The sequence below is a fragment of the Oncorhynchus clarkii genome, chromosome 2 (genome assembly GCF_045791955.1).
Source record: "Oncorhynchus clarkii lewisi isolate Uvic-CL-2024 chromosome 2, UVic_Ocla_1.0, whole genome shotgun sequence".
NCBI lineage: Eukaryota > Metazoa > Chordata > Actinopteri > Salmoniformes > Salmonidae > Oncorhynchus > Oncorhynchus clarkii.
This window is the reverse complement of record NC_092148.1, coordinates 35,402,183-35,414,828: the sequence shown is the minus strand read 5'-3', so window position 1 is coordinate 35,414,828 and position 12,646 is coordinate 35,402,183.

The following is a 12,646-nucleotide window of genomic DNA, read 5'->3' as shown; positions in this document are numbered from 1 at the left end:
GAGGTGACCAAGAACCGATGGTCACTCTGACAGAGCTCCATAGTTCCTCTGTGGAGATGGGAGAACCTTCCAGAAGGACAACCATCTCTGTAGCACTTCACCAATCAGGCCTTTATGGTAGAGTGGCCAGAAGGAAGCCACTACTCAGTAAAAGGCACATGACAGCACGCTTGGAGTTTGCCAAAAGGCACCTAAAGGACTCTGACATTGAGAAACAAGATTATCTAGTCTGATGAAACCAAGACTAAACTCTTTAGCTTGAATGCCAAGCGTCATGTCTGGAGGCAACCTGGCACCATCCTTACGGCGAAGCATGGTGGTGGCAGCAGCATGCTGTGGGGATGTTTTTCAGCAGCAGGGACTGGGGACTAGTCAGGATCGAGGGAAAGATGAAGGAGCAAAGTACAGAGAGATACTCAATGAAAATCGCTCCTGAGCACTCAAGACCTCAGACCGGGGTGAAGGTTCACCTTCCAACAAGACAACGACCCTAAGCAAGCAGCCAAGACAATGCAGGAGTCTCTGGAGAGACTGCAGAGATGAATGGGAGAAACCCCAAATACAGGTGTACCAAGCTTCAAATCAAATCAAATTTTATTTGTCAAATTTTATTTGTCACATACACATGGTTAGCAGATTTTAATGCGAGTGTAGCGAAATGCTTGTGCTTCTAGTTCCGACAATGCAGTAATAACCAACAAGTAATCTAGCTAACAATTCCAAAACTACTACATTATAGACACAAGTGTAAGGGGATAAAGAATATGTACATAAGATATATGAATGAGTGATGGTACAGAGCGGCATAGGCAAGATCCAGTAGATGGTATTGAGTGCAGTATATACATATGAGATGAGTATGTAAACAAAGTGGCATAGTTAAAGTGGCTAGTGATACATGTATTACATAAAGATGCAGTAGATGATATAGAGTACAGTATATACGTATACATATGAGATGAATAATGTAGGGTATGTAAACAAGCTTGTAGTGTCGTACTCAACAAGACTCGAGGCTGTAATCACTGCCAAAGATGCTTCAACAAAGTACTGAGTAAAGGTTCTGAATACTTATGTAAATGTGGTACTTCAGTTTATTATTTTTAATACATTTTCAAAAATGTCAAAAAACAGTTTTCATGTGTTATTGTTTGTAGATTGATTAACATAACAAAATGTTGAAAATGTCAAGGGGTCTGAATACCTTCCGAATGCTCTGTAAATTCCTCATCAGCTTAGTTCAACTGTCATACCCGTCAGAACCCAAAATATTAGCTTATTTTACTCCAATTTTTGGAAACAAAGTGAATGTAAACAAACACTGTATTGCATAAAAAACACTTTAAACTATAATGCTGATATCATGTACAGTATGGTCTGTCCTTGCATCTATAGCTCTGTCTATGAATTTGAGAGTGGTTAAATTTCTCCAGCCCCATCGCTCAGCTTTTTACCAAAACATTGGTGGGGAGTGCCGTTTGTTATTGTTTTAAGTGGAGATTGTCCCTTTAAGATGTAAAATTAGAGCTGAAAAACACACATTACCGTTCAAAAGTTTGGGGTCACTAAGAAATTTCCTTGTTTTTGAAAGAAAAGCATTTTTTTTTGTCCATTTAAAATAACATCAAATTGATCAGAAATACAGTGTAGACATTGTTAATGTTGTAAATGATTATTGTAGCTGGAAACAGCAGATTCTTTTATGGAATATCTACATACAGTAGGCATACAGAGGCCCATTATCAGCAACCATCACTCCTGTGTTCCAATGGCAAGTTGGTTAGCTAATCCAAGTTTATCATTTTAGAAGGCTAATTGATCATTAGAAAACCTTTTTGCAATTATGTTAGCACAGCTAACATACTTGATTAAAGAAGCAATAAAACTGTCCTTCTTTGGACTAGTTAAGTATCTGGAGCATCAGCATTTGTGGGTTCGATTACAGGGTCAAAATGGCCAGAAACAAAACACTTTCTTCTGAAACTCGTCAGTCTATTCTTGTTCTGAGAAACGAAGACTATTCCCGTGCGAGAAATTACAAGAAACTGAATATCTCATAAAAAGCTGTGCACTACTCCCTTCACAGAACAGCGCAAACGGTCTCTAACCGGAATAGAAAAAGGAGTGAGAAGCCAGGTACACAACTGAACAAGAGGACAAGTACATTAGAGTGTCTGGTTTGAGAAATAGACGCCTCACAAGTTCTCAACTGGCAGCTTCATTAAATAGTGGGTACTGGGGGGGTACTGTCACACCCTGATCTGTTTCACCTGTCTTTGTGATTGTCTCCACCCCCCTCCAGGTGTTGCCCATCTTCCCCATTATCTCCTGTGTATTTATACCTGTGTTCTCTGTTTGTCTGTTGCCAGTTCGTCTTCTTTGTCAAGTCTACCAGTGTTTTTGTGTCAGCTCCTGCTTTCCCCCAGTCTCTCTTTTCTTGTCCTCCTGGGTTTTTAACCCTTGCCTTCCTGACCCTGTACCCACCTTCCTGACCACTCTGCATGCCCCTGACCCTGAGCCTGCCTTCCGTCCTGTACCTTTGCCCCTGTTGCTGTAATAAACATTGTTACTTTGACACGGTCTGCATCTGGGTGTTACCTTGATACCTGATACATGATACCCCTAAGTAATACATCTTTACTAGGCAACAAGAATCCACCGTCCTGAGATCATGATAAGGATACACAGGTTGTGAGAGTGTACTGCTGTGTTCCCTGATCTGGCTGGTCTCATGGCCATGCGGTGTCTCTGTCCACTCCTCTGGTCCTCACTAGTCTGTCTATCTAAAGGCCTAGCGGGAAATAGAAGAGAAGAGGATGGAGAACATTATATTTAATTCCCTGCACCGCCTCATTCAAGTGGGACAACCAAACAAAGCCCTGGAGGCTGCTGTGGTAGAGATGAAGAAGAGACAGGGGTTTCAGATGACTTGAATGAGGTTATATATTAATCCTGCTAAGAAAAAAAACATGCTACAGGTTGTAAGGTTCCTTTGTGGCAGTTTTTTTTTGTGTTGCTCTGTCTGGCTCCTGAAAAGGTTTTTTTTCTTTTCCCATATAAGAAATTGCCTTCTAAATACATGCTATTAGAATATTTGTATAGATGAGTAATAAGTTATTAGTTGCAATTACTGGTCATCTATTAGTCCCACATAATAGACTGATTAGCCACATGGCCTTTTAACTTCAGAAGAAGTAATTTAGAAGACAGCCTACCTTTGACAAGGAGAAGAAAGGCTGTCCTTTATTCCTGACATATCTAGCTATTGTACTAAAAGACACATTATAATAGGAATACCAGAGTAGCAAAGAGAACTCATAAAATCAATGGCAAATGCATATATCATCATTTTGGTGGTTTTGTCAGTATTATTCAGAAATACAGGAGATCACAGGAGATCTGTGCTAGTGAGGATAGTGAGAGGGCACTTAACAAGAGGGTGGAGAGTTGTCACCATGCCACAAGGCCAATACATGATGAACCGTGTAATATACTGAAACGTGTTATACTGTATACTGGATTATATACATACTCTGAGGGTAAAATTGAAAAGGGAATGCACATATACTGCCTTTGATTTTGGAAGTTTGAAACCGGTATAAGAAAATATTACATTTACTTTGAAACTAACCTGCTTGTGACCTAAAAAACGGGAAACATGGTGCTTCCATACATGTGAAATCTTTTGTCTAGGATTGTCTCAAATTCCCATTGAAGTCCTTTGTGAGTTTTCCAAGGACAACCTTTTATTGCTATAACCGTTATGACAAACACTCGGTATAGGTTTGTAATAGGTTTCTTTATAATTATTTAATTTTCAAGAGCAATGTTAGCCAGTGGTCTTCTTTTCCTTCTGTTCAGCCTCTTTTCCCATTGCAAATAACATAGCTGCAATAACTGCTAAAATCCTTATTTTTTTAAGCTACCTGTGAATGTTTATTTCTCCCTCTATGTCCTTGCCTTTGGGCTTTGAGCTTCTCTGTTAACTCTGGCATGTTTACATCTATGTGGAAACTGAAATGTTGATGAATGTTCACAGTGCCTGTTTTCCTACATCATAATTTACCAGGGGAAATCCAATGAGATTATCCCGTAAAAGAGAGAGCTGGATTATGGACTAGAGCAGATTATGTTTTGGTCATGTCATTACAATTCTCTGGCCTTCGTGTGTCGACCACCAATTCTACAGAGGAGATGCATTGCTTCTGACACAGAAGAGATAGCCGCGGGAAGTAGTGGTGCTGAGGGTTCTGCAGCACCCTCTGAAAGATCTGAATGAAAAATAAATAAATAATTATATGTATTTTTTAGATATATTTATTTTCTTCACAGAAGTAGTGCACTGGGACTTAGTCCTGTATTAGCGTACCAATACAGCCCTCTGTAGCGCGGGCAACATCATTAGGGCGGAGAGACTTGTATCTTGTCAGTATGTCTATAAGCTTTGCTCCAACTGATCTTCAAGAGGACAGTAGGCCTAACTAAGGTACTTACAAAAAGCGTGTTTAAAAAATATTTGTTTTATTGTTATCAGATAGGTGCAGTGAAATGTGTTGTTCTGATAAAGAGCTACAAAAGTAAGTAAATGGCAGAATTAGACTGAAAGATATGTCATTTTATCAAACTTGTGAGGCTGTCCATGCTTATTAGTTGCTCATTCAACATATTTGCTGCTACTTCACTCAATCTCGTTTTAACAGTTTCCCTTCCTAACTGTTTTACAATCCCTGAGATCAACCAAATGTTATTTTTCGTGTATACTACACTGTCCCACTAATGTTCCGTAAAATCATCCTGTGTCCCGCATTTGGGGTATTTTAAATGTGGTCATCCATCTTCCCGTAGCTATGCACAGAGACATCGAGGAGAGGAGTCTGCATCTTTCTACTTCAATCGCCAGCTCAATTTGTGCTTAATCCCGCTCCTCCATTCAACATGCAGCCCTCACAGACGCTGCTTTGACAGGCCAAATGACACTGAACAATTTCATTTTTTGTATCACTGAGCACAAGCGCTGTCCTTTCCTTACTCTCTCCCTCTCAAATTTTCTACCTTGGATTTATCCCTTCCTCGTTGTTTATTTTAATTTGGCCTGTGGGAACAGCTGGTGGTGACACGGGGTTGATTATGCTGTGCCTAGAGTGACATATTCAAAGGCAGCCAGAGGAAGAGTCCATTGTGCTCTGCTCTGCTGTTGACAGGCCTGCCTGTTGCACCAGCCTAGGCAGGGCCAATGCCTGGTGAGAGGGAGCAGGCCATACACACACACCACACAAACACCACACAACACCCACACGCTCAACAGTATTCTACACTGAGATATAACAGTAGATACTATAGTGCAGTGAAATTTATAGGGAAGATTTCCTGGACACAGATTAAGCCTAGTCCTGGACTACAAAACTAGCTCAATGGAGAATCTCAATTGAAAATGCTTTTAGTCCAGGAAAACTAGCTCATAGTGTTAAATTAAATGTATAGAGTATAGAGTAAGAAGATTACAGATATAAACCTACATACTGATCAGTATTCTACAATTGTATTCTACAATTGTAACAGGTAGAACTGAACCTGTTGCACAGTATGTAATGAAATAAGGAACACGGGGAGAAAATCAAGAAAGGAAAACAAGGAGTACCACAGAGAGTCAGTCACTCAGTCAGCCAGTCAGTCAGAGGGCCCAGTTTTCAGTAATTGCTGCCAGCAAGTGAGCCACTTCATATGAATGGAAGTGCAGTAAAGCATCAGTGTCCATGATCAGTGTCTGCTCTGAGGTAATAGCCACCCCACCCCTTCCAACCCTTCTCTAAACCTCTAGTGCAGAGAGAGGGGATGAAAGTACTGAAAGCTGGACAAAGAGAGGGAGGGAGGGTTTTCTTCTTCCCCCGTGCTTTAATGCTGGCCGTCTATAATTACATGTAATGAGAGTTTTGTCTTGTAGCATTATGGAGATGTTCTTGAAGTCATCCTGGAGGTTTGAATCAAGGAAAGTACTTTCCTCGGTCTGAATGAGGAAGAGCAGCACCAATGCACACCTCCAGTCCCACTCACAGTTCTGATCCATATGTGCTGTAAGTACCCAAGTCTCATTGAAGTCTCTCTATCTACTCTCTCAGCTGGATGAATACCATCCACCACTTCCCCATTACATAAAGTGACACTCCTAGAGATTGAACATATCCCATCTTCTCCTTCTCCTCCACCACCCAGAAAACAGCTCCAACTCTCTTTTGATGTCTTTGACTGACTGCCGTAATGGGTCACCTTGGCGAGTGAATGTGTATTTTTTGTGTGTGTGTGTGTGTGTGACTGTATCTTTTTATGACTTTGACAAGCAAAAAAGCTTGTAAAAAGCAAAAAACAAACTTCCTCCTGAGGGAAATATTGGAGTGTTTGGTATCAGATGCCGAACTATATCTAATATCCAACACGCACACACACACACACACACACACACACACACACACACACACACACACACACACACACACACACACACACACACACACACACACACACACACACACACACACACACACACACACACACACACACACACACTTAGCGTGCACACACAAGCATGGACACAGTACACCCTGTATATAGCCGCACTATTGTTATTTACTGCTGCTCTTTAATTATTTGTTACTCTTATCTCTTACTTTATTTTCTTAAAACTGCATTGTTTGTTAAGGGCTTGTAAGTAAGCATTTCACTGTAAGATCTACACCTGTTGTATTCGGGCGCATGTGACAAATAAAATGTGATTTGATTTGAACCTTTGTTACCTACACTGCCTTCATCGCGTTGTTCAGGAGGCCTTGGATTCTTTTCTGGATGAATACCAGCATAAATTAGCATGGAATAAATCTAAACAGGAATCATTCTAAAAAAGGCTGAACAAATCTGAAGCAGTTTAGCCTGTAGTAGAGCATACAGTATATGGGTAAAGAGGCGCACTTGAGATTTAGAAGAACCAGAAAACCAGCAGATTTTGGGGTTAAAGTGGCATTACATTAACATAGTTAGTTCATTTACACACATTGAGACTACTACCATGAAGGAGCTAGAGTGTAATTTTTAAATGAACCAAAGCACTGGCATCCTGTGACGGCACGAGGAGGTACTCAATAGTCAGCTCTCAGGTAGGGTTTGGAATAAAGTGCTTTAAGTGTGTGTGTGTGTTTAAGTGTATAGAGAGCAGCAGGAATAGGTTCTAGACTCCTCGTCATAGAGAAGAAAATGACCCAGTGAGCCCAGATACACACTCTTTCTCTTTCACACGCACGCACGCACACACACACACACACACACACACACACACACACACACACACACACACACACACACACACACACACACACACACACACACACACACACACACACACACACACACACACACACACACACACACACACACAGCTGTACGGGTGGGCCTTGTTGTTTGTCCTGTTTGTTTTCTTTTTATTGAGGGAAGTTGCATTGCAGTGCGGCTCTCGAGCCGTGGAAGAGTGTGTGCCATGTGGATCCGTTCTCAGCCTCCACTCTGTACCGGGGCTAATTTGCATTCCTTTGTGTGTGGATAAAGGACACCTATTCTGAGGACAGAGTTTACCAGCTGCCATCCAGGGCTAGTCCTTATTAGAGCCCTGCTGTTTCTCTGAGAACGCCAGCACATGTTCAACACACGCTCCCACTCACACACAAGCAGACAGGCAGACAGGCGGTAACAGACAGACAGACACAGAACACTTATAAGCGTGCCCACGTGCACACACACGCATGCACGTATGAACACACACACACAGAAATACACACACACACACACACACACACACACACACACACACACACACAGAAAAGTACACGGTGGTTCTTTGACAATGCCATTTGCCCAACCTCATCCATCTATCTGTGTTCATCCTTTCCAACCAATAATACAACTAAAAACATTATTTTATTTTTTATTTTACCAGGCAAGTCAGTTAAGAACAAATTCTTATTTTCAATGACGGCCTGGGAACAGTGGGTTAACTGCCTGTTCAGGGGCAGAACGACAGATTTGTACCTTGTCAGCTCGGGGGTTTGAACTCGCAACCTTCCGGTTACTAGTCCAACGCTCTAACCACTAGGCTACCCTGTCGCCTAGAGTAAGGGGAATATTTCACAGTCCTATGTGGTTGGCCTCAAACATTATTAGCATGAGAAATCATCTAACAAAGAAAATGTCATGGTTTAATATTTAAAGGACTTTCCCCTGAAGTGCTTTTTGAAAATGTTTTGATAAACAATAGTTGTTAGCTGGGAATGTACCAACACAAGTTTAGGTACCTGAACACATGTACATGAATCCTCACATTCAAATATAAGTACAGTGGTATACTTTGTCCTAAAGACCTTGCTCGTCATTCAATGCATCTTCTCCAGGGTTCTATTGTATTAAATCTATCAAATATGGCCTCAGTTAAGCCATTGAGTCAAAGTAAATAAAAAACAAGATTTCTCCATTTTGATAGCAAATGATTGTACTTAGCAAACAAGCTGAATAAAACATTTAATCTGCTTGCACAATACATGGAATTTATCCAAGTTCCACAGTTAAATTAGAATACATTCCCCAAACATATTTTCTTACTTGGACCTCACTTTATGATTATAAAATACTGATCTTATTGTCCCACTTTATATGAGTTACTGATGACTTCATGTGCCACAAAGGGAAAAGTTGGTGAAAGTTTTTGAATGATCTGAAGTGGTAGCTTTGTGCTAGGAGTAGGCTTCCTGAGTAGACTCCCTGAGTAGTCTCCTATGTGCGATATCAATGATGTGTCACCGATTGAATAGTTGTTGTAAGTTTGTAAAATAGTTGAAGTAGCTCTGTTGTAATTCTTTCCTGCAAGGTTCACACAGTGTGGATTTTATGGATGTAACTGAGATGTGTCAGTTTACGTTGTGTGTGCGTGCGTGCGTGTTTGTGTGTACAGACTGATAGGAATGAGGTTAAGACAGTGGTCCGGGTGCTATGTGTTCTTGGACCTCCTGATATCTGCGTCCAGGCCATAGATCAGGTCCTAGGGCACAAACTAACATCTGTTCAGCATAACCATTCCACAGCATCTGTGACCCCCCCCCCCCCCCACCGCAATTCGCCAACACACACACACACACACACACACACACACACACACACACTCAGGCCTATATTTAATGTCAGATGACAAAATGTCATTGAAACCAGGCACGTTTTCTGAGCTGAAATTGAGAATTTGTGGGAAAGATTTGAGATTTCATGGAGGAAAACGAATGATACAATTGAAGAGTTTTTAACGCTGTCAATAACGCTGTATGTCCATATTCAGAAATGTTGGTAAATTAGCTCTTTTGTTTGATCTAACTTATGAAAGAGATCCGTATGTTTTTTCCCCCCATCTAGTCCTGGGTTATTAAATGACAGACGTATTTGCTTAAAACCAAACAATCACATTTAGTTGCAAAACACTAACCACATTTCCATCCACAGTTTTTAAGCGAGTAAAGTCATATAGTATAAGAAAACTAATGACATTTGTGACGCAATTTTATAAATGCAGACAGATAATTTATTCATTCAACATGATGGGATCAGAGGAGGCACATTTGCTATTCAACGCAACAGTTTTTGTGACAAAACTATCGGTAGAGTTGAAAATGCGATGAAAACACATTTGAACGTTTGATTTGTATTTGAGGGGAAAATCGCTAGGTATCCTCCCAAATCACAAGCTGGCCTCATACACAGAGAGAGTGTGCTCTCATATAGGGCATGTGAATGGCTAGACTATTAGCCTGTGTGCATTCAGGGTTGATCCTCTGGGTCTGGATACACTCTGTTCTCCCAGTCTCTGGTCTGAAGTGGCCGCTGACCACTCACGTCCATTTGATGATCCGTGTTTCACAGTCACACGACTATTGCTTGTCTTTGTTTCTCCATCTCTCTTCCTTTCACCAGTTCTCCCCCGTCGGTCTATTTTGCATTAATTGCATCTAGATGGATTGTTCATTTTTTTGAATAGAGGTTTTACCAAGAACACCGTCGAATGAGGAAAGCCATCACAAGAGCACTTCAGTGATATCACAAATAGGTGCCGGGCTCGCTCAAGTACTGTTTCAAGTTGCTGTTGAGTGGCTTCGGGAGAGTTTAATCAAAACTCAGTTTGAAAAATATGGAATATGATCATCATTTTCATTACTGCATGTTTGCCAACACTGAGCAACATTAGCGGAATAAATATATAACCAATGTTAGGAAAGCAAAGCTGCAGCACGAGAAAGGTTTTGGCACCTTTCATAACGTCTGCAGCCTTTTTGAAATGGGATTGGTCAAATGAAACCTTATCTGAAACGACCTCCATTCCATCCAGCCATTCCCAGAGCACTTCCATCAATATTCATGCGATCGGTGAGTTTTGTCATAGTCACCAAGCCCCCCGTGTTTGTCATAAAATGTGATCATTCCATAAACTACGGACACACAGTACATATAGGATGCTCCTTCTGGAATTAGCAGCCTTCCTCTTACAGAGTTAGGAACCCCTTCAGATAGTTCTGAACAATCCATTACTGGAATTATAATCCTGCAATTACATCCTATTCTTCTCATGCTCATATATGTACGAGCAGGTGTGTGTGTGTGTGTGTGTGTGTGTGTGTGTGTAAAAACAGCCACTTTTTTCCTTCTCTGTTTTTTAGCCATTATTCAGATTGTACAATACGACTAGAGGGAAGGGAATCTGATTGGCTTTGATCGCTGTCACAATACAGACAGCAGACATGTTTGGTAAAAAATTAGATTTTCCCCCCTCTGTGGAGCAGAAACATTACCCCGGCAGAATTATTTGCCTGCAACTACTAGAGCTTGTGGTAATTACTTTAATGATGTCCCCGCGCCGTCACCGACTCAGTGCCACGATCAGTCAAAGGCTGATCAGAAAATACAATTTCAGGGGACACACGGGGCAGGCACAATCATCTCATTAATACATGCTAATATAGCAGGGGGAAAGAGAACAGAGCCCAGACTGTTGCTGGATTCTCTAATAGGACATGAAACAACACTAGAAGCAAATCGTATACAGATGATGACCCCAATGATTTTACATTGGAAAAACCATGGTCGTTGACCTTTACAGTAATGGAAAACACAAAACTTTAGGTTTTTACACCATGATGAAATCTTTTCTACAAGATTAACCACAAGCAACTTCTACACTGTCATTCAGACACCCAATAATGTTGATATCTCTTGCAATGCATTGCATATGAATATCGACAAATTAAACAAAATCACTGCAGGCAAATCAGGGAAATGGTACAGTATGTAAAGAAAACAAAAACAGAAAAAAATACACTGTATATATCGTAAAATAACAACACATTTAATACGGTATATGGTACAAAATATTTTTGGGGACTGGCCCAAAAAGACATGGTGGATGAACAAGCATGGTAGACTACTGATTTGAACAGCTGTTCCCCTTCAGATCCACAAGCATGTGACCATGGTCTCTGGGTTCTACTCTTGCCCGTCTTACTGCTCTGCTGCTTGCTTTTGGTCCCTAATGTTATCCACGGCGTTGTTTGATTCTGATACGCCCTGAAAGGAAAGGGACATACGTAGCTATAACAACATCAATGCGCTTCGCCAGGTTTTCAAGTCAGGGACATGTCTTATTATAATTATTACCTATATATTATTTATTTCTCTGAGAAACAACTCATTGTATGTTCTGAACAGTCAGTCCCCTTTTTTGTAGCTTTTCTCCTTACATCTTCCTTCCAAATCCTAGGAAATCTGGAAATCATTTATTTACATTTTGCATCTGCATAATGAACTGGGGAGCCAATGGCAGCCCTGGCTGGCCGGAGACAGGGTGGCATGCCTTCAGTTTTAATGGGCACGCTGAGGAAACTTCCAATCCTTCTTGACATTTCTCATAGCGAAATAAACGTGCTCTGGGTCAGAGTGTCTATTAGGAAAATAAGAGACGAACAAGTCAATTATACTTCAATGACTGCATTGCCAGGGGACCTCATTATCATGATCAGGGAGGTCCATGCTGCAGCAGCCCGCTCCTGTGTGTAGCTCCTGATTAAGTTGTGGAAGAATGACATGGCCCTTTTCCCCCTCTTTTTTACACAGAGGAAGAGGCAACACACACACACACACACACACACACACACAGAAATTGTTGACACGTTCAAAAAAGTGAGAGGCGCACTCCATCAGGGGAATGCAGGCGGGGAGGTTTTTGAGCTGCTGATAGGGTCACGGAAGTGGATGCAACGGGAAAACAGTTGTGGCAGGGGATGTTGTGAGCTGTCATGCACAGCCTGGATGCATGGCCTTGGGTTGGGATTGGAGGGTTGGGTCGGGGGGGGTGCGCAGGCTGAGGCGTGGGTTAAAAAAAGCAGAGCCTGGGGTTTGGTGGGCGGAGTGGTGCATGTTTTTTTTCCTTCTCTCTATCTGCTGGGCTGTTCTCCACTGCGAGGACACTGCGATCTGTTGACGTTGATGGGATGAGTGCAGACAGGGTACAGGGAGCCTGGCTTGTCTTTCCTAGTGCTTGCATAGTGTGCATCACATAGCCAGTGTTTCAGCTAAGGCT